Raw genomic sequence first — 5,419 nt, 5'->3', positions numbered from 1 at the left:
ATTGAATGAATAACTCTGAATAATTGAAGATTACAATCTTCACAATTATTCACACAAATGGCTGATCTTATTTTAATATTTCAGCACTGCTTCATTTCTTATGGCAGAAGAAAAGAGGATTTTAGATGGTAACATGAGGGAAAGGTCAGGCAAGAAACAATTTCTTGGTTTTACTTTCACCTTGGCGTAAAAAGCTGCGGAGCGATGATGCCCTGCTGGGGCAGAGTCAGGACCAGCTGTAACTCACTTCTCTATTGCCCCTGTTATTGGCATTGGGGTTTTTTTTCACATCAGACTTTCTGGAATTGATACAACTGCAAACCCTTCCCTTGGAAGACTTCTATGACATCTGGAAACACTATATTTTTGTAGAAAAAAAGGTTGGTCCCTTTTCAGAAGAGAAAATTGCTGCAGGTGACGTTAGAAAGGCAGTGGGTGAGACTTCCATTTGGGCAGAGTCTATATAACCTGACTGCCAAAACAAGAAGAAAAGGAAGGTCTTAAGAGACAGGGCCTGGGGGAAGGGTCAATAGCACGAGGTCTGACTGTAACGCGATGGCTGTATCTGATTTTGTCAGTCGTGTGTGAAGGGAACTGAGTGCTTGAGAAGGGAGCGAGGAGCCAGGCTCCCACAGTTTTGAAGAAGTGTGGTGTTCAGGGTGGGAGTGTGGGCTCAACTCCACTGTTACTCAGGGTCTGTGGTATGCGCTGGAGTAGGAGGAAGCCTCATGTCTTTCCTTTTTTCTACCAAAGGCTACTCTTCACTTGGCCAAGCAAGGGAGCCGACTGAAACCAAGGTGCTTCCTCATCACTGGGAATACAGTGCAATTGTAGTAGCAGCTTGAGACAGACTTTTGAAAAACCTCACCTGTTCTTACAGCATGTAGCTTTCAGAAGCTTGTAGGGATGGATCCCACCTCTGATGGATGTCCGCCTTGTGATGAGACCACAAGAGCAGGTGAGACGTGGGACAGTCATACTGCCTGACCCATTGCATCAGAGCCTGGACACATGCAGGTCAGCCCTCATGAGGATCTTGCATGCTGGTAGGCTCGAGGATAACTTAAGCCTCGTGGACATAAGACAGTTTTGGGTCTGAATGTGCACTTGAAACATGAAATAGATGTGCTGGTTGAAATTGTGCAGGGAAAATGGGATACCAACATACAAGCTGGGGTGGAAAGGTAAATCTGTTGTGGTGTTGTTGCTGAGAAATAACAGTTTCTTTTCTTTAGAGACACTCATGCGTCGTAACGTTTGTTGAGTTCTGCAGCCGCTGCAAGGACAATTACACTTGGCAGTGCAGGGATTTAATAAGTGTTCCTGTGCTACATGTATGTTACATCTGTTTGAAAACAAAAAAGAAGAATCAGCTAGGATCAAGACCGGATCAAGACATAAGCATTAAAAGATGTAGGCACACGATACACGTGTCTGAGGGGAATGCAATTCCTTTCTCCAGGTAGCTTTGTGCAATCATCACTGTCTGGACTTAGAGCTGGGCTCAGGAAAGGAAGGCAAGTTTCCTGAAACTGGAAACAGAGCCAAAATTGGCCCATACCCAGAGCCTGGGCTGTGATAACTACTCCCATGGCAATTTTACACATTTCACGCAATGATTCTTTTAGTATGAAACACAGAAACATTCTTGGCAGCAAAAAAACAGAATAAATGTGAAGTGGCCCAGCCACATGTTATAGAAAACATGAAAGGTACCACAACATGAAAATTACCCCAACCACAAGTTACAGACTTCTGCTCATTTTGCCCAAATGAAGTTCAAATTCTTTTTTGCATTGGGACTTTCCTTTAAAATGGGAATTGAGAGTCTTTCCATCAGTCAGCACTACTTATACCATGAAGATTTAGACTTTCTTGTGAGAACCCGCAGGTGGCTGAACCACACAGAGCTGAGGTGGATTTTGGGCTGGTCTCCAGTTCCCTGCATAAACAATCCAATGATTAGGTTATTATGTAAAAAGCAGCCACCTAAAAATGTTTTTAGGGTCCTTGGTTCTTTAGATGTGTAGTAGACACGCTGAGAGGTCATTTATCAGATCAAAATCCTTAGGGGACTTCAGAAAAAACTAATTTGGCAAGATTAATCTAATCTGTTTTATATGTCTACAGTGCAGACAGCCACTTGGGCCCATCTAGGGTGTGATTCATCTTCCGATATAGACATTGAAAACAGATCGGTTGACACCTGCAGCAAAAATGCCTATTTCTTTCCATTGGCTCTGAAGAGATTATAAAACCTGTCCTGTTATAAAGCATTCTTTCCACTGGTTTGCACAGACATAGGTTTCTATACATTGAAGACATCTAAACTTAGAAGACATGACTTTTGTCCCTATGTTGACCAGGCTCAGATAAGAGTCAAGTCCCGAGTTGCTCAGAATTGGAGTGGTTTCAGGCACTTCCAGAAGCAATTTCAAAGCTTTTCAAAACAGATGAAGGACTCAGCTAGTAAATTTAATCACTTCTAGGATGAGGTAAAGCGGAGTACGGTTTTCAGATCATCATTTGGGCCCCGGGCAAAACTAAGCTTTCATGCTTTCAGAATGCAAACCTTGGTTAGACGAACTTTTGGATTCATATTTTCATGTAAATTATGGGTTTTATTTTGTTTAGAAACTGTTTCTAAACTTTAGCATTAAACTCTTTGTTCATGCAAAATTTGTCAAGATTCGGTTAGTTTATTTGGCAACCACTAGCCTACTTGCCTCTGCATTCACTTCTTTTACTAGCAGGCCACAATATGTAGCCCTTTTTTTGGAAAAGACCTAGAAAGAATCTTGACCGAGAAGATCATTTATGAGTTACAATGGTCAACTAGTGCGTGTTGTTCCATATCCCTTCTGCTGCAGTCAGAATCAGCTGGTGCTAAGTTGTCATCTGTAGCTCATATGCAGAACTTGCTAGAGGTCAAATTATGATTCATTTTGGAAATGACAACCACACCCTCTGCAATTTTCGTAACTGGCAAAACAGATATGAAAAAGTCAAAAGACAGAAATAGACGTAACTTCAATTGATATTAGAGTCTAAAGAGGCACATTGCAATTTTGCATTTATATGCAGATATCACAAATAAGGCAGAATCGTTCATGCTCTAATATCCTGTACATAATTGACTGTGCCTTTGTATCTTGTTTCTTGCTAATTTTCATTGTCTTGCATTTCAGACTAATCTGAATGCATCTTGTGTGACTTGAATAGATGAGACTGAACTGTGCCCCCGCATACTGACATTCTTCCTTATCGCTAGCCACAAGGACGTATTAGCTTATTTCTGTTCTGAAAGCTACACAAAAGGTTGCCTAGTTTCTCACTGAGTTTGTAGCACCATGAATTCCACCTGCCAGAACTCCTGCTCACATTTGATATCCATGCTCTACGACAGCTTTCCAGATAGTATAATTGAAATCACAGTGTTAAACGTCTTCCATGACTGAGCCCTAAATCACTAGTTGCTTCCCCATAGGTTACTGCTGGCAATACTGCTGTTTGCTTCTTGTTTTAAAAGACGCTGGTTTGTGTTGGGCAGATGTTGAAATGATTTCTTCCCAAATTATTTGGTCAGTGTCCTGTCTTCATGTTTAAAATCATACTTCTGGCATTTGTGTTTAAGCAGAGGACCTTTTCCTCCTTCCAAATTAACTTTTTTAACATCAAGGATCAGTTTATTTTGAACAGTGGAGAATTAAAAACTGTGATTCACTCTGAGAATTAGGATTGCCAAATGGCACTTAGCGTAATAGGAGCTGAACTCCCCTAGCTTTTTGTTTGTTAAGCGTCTGGTGGTTTAGATGGACCTCAAGAGTAAAATGAAATATTTTCTATAACTAGAGAGTGTAGTCATTATTAATATAAGTAAAGGCCAGCTCCATATGCTGGTGACCTTGGAAGCAGCATTTCATAGTGTCGTGGTTTAAACCCCAGCCAGCAACTAAGCACCACGCAGCTGCTCGCTGAATTCCACCCCCCCACTAGTGGGATGGGGGAGAGAATCGGAGGAAAAAAAAAGTAAAACTCGTGGGTTGAGATAAGAACAGTTTAATAGAACAGAAAGGAAGATAATATTTAATTATAATAAATAAAAATAACAATAATAAGATGACAATAATAATAATAATAAAAGAATTGGAATATACAAAACAAGTGATACACAATGCAATTGCTCACCACTCGCCGACCGATGCCCAGTCAGTTCCCGAGCAGCGATCCCCCCCAGGCCAACTCCCCCCAGTTTATATACTGGGCATGAGAAGCTGAAAAATCCTTGACTTGGTATAAACACTGCTTAGCAACAACTGAAAACATCAGTGTGTTATCAACATTCTTCTCCCACTGAATCCAAAACACAGCACTGTACCAGCTGCTGCAAAGACAATTAACTCTATCCCAGCTGAAACCAGTACACATAGGTAGAAAGCAACATCAGTTACTGGGAAGCTGTGAGCCTTTTGAAGAAGCCACCTCAATCACGCTGTCACCAGTCCCATCAATTACAAGTGATTCTGAATTACTGGCTAGGCATACTACACCATTTTGTTATTCTAGTCATAATCTTATAGTCAGATTCAGAAAGTGCTGCAGGAAGATGGTGTAAAAGCAGCAAAATTCAACTAGTGATGGCATCAAGCAGATCCATACAGGCCAAGGACTGGGCTCTGTGCCTGAATGTTGGTTGCCAATGTCTCAATTAGCATCAGTCTGCTTTTTGAAAAAGGTGGAGTTTTGCTTTCTTTTGGATTAGTGGATGTGAAAGAAGGTTGGGGTTTTTTTGGTGTTCTGCATTGTTTTCAAGCCCTGTTGCACAATTTCGAAGTGCGTTTCAGAAACTATTTCACGTTGACCCTACTGTCCCCATTTATAACTAGGATAATGTGTTTTCCTCCACACATTAAAATAACTAATTACAACTAAAAGCAAGCGCTTTCAAAGACTTTGATAAGAAATGATAAACGCACAGAGGTGAGGTACTAATAAACACTATGTAGTGGCCTGGCTTTCATCACTGTGGTGTCTGTTTTATTTCAGGGCCTTGCACTTCCCTTCTCCAGTGTCCCAACCTGGTTATCCTGGGTTTCATTGCCTGATTTTGATCCAAACCTTACCCTGGTTTAAGAAAAACTCATCATCGAAACCAGCAGAAACCTCGTTTACCTTTAACTTGGTTAAGTTAATATTTTCTGAAGAGTATCATTTTGCCTGAAGAACTTTGGGCAGCTCTACTGATTTCTGATAGCTTTTAGATCCAGGCTGCTCAGGAGACTGGGTATCTGCATCAGAGGAACTGTCTGTTCCAAGCATCCCCTGAGACATGTGCAGGTTCCCTCCACTACAGCGAAGTGGAGACTGTCTGCTCAAAGGCTCAGCAATCCTGAACGAAAATACAGAGAAAATGCAGGGC

Source organism: Haliaeetus leucocephalus, unplaced genomic scaffold, assembly GCF_000737465.1.
Source record: "Haliaeetus leucocephalus isolate CR32 unplaced genomic scaffold, Haliaeetus_leucocephalus-4.0 Scaffold406, whole genome shotgun sequence".
NCBI classification, from domain to species: Eukaryota; Metazoa; Chordata; class Aves; order Accipitriformes; family Accipitridae; genus Haliaeetus; species Haliaeetus leucocephalus.
Note: the sequence above shows the minus strand (reverse complement) of the source record.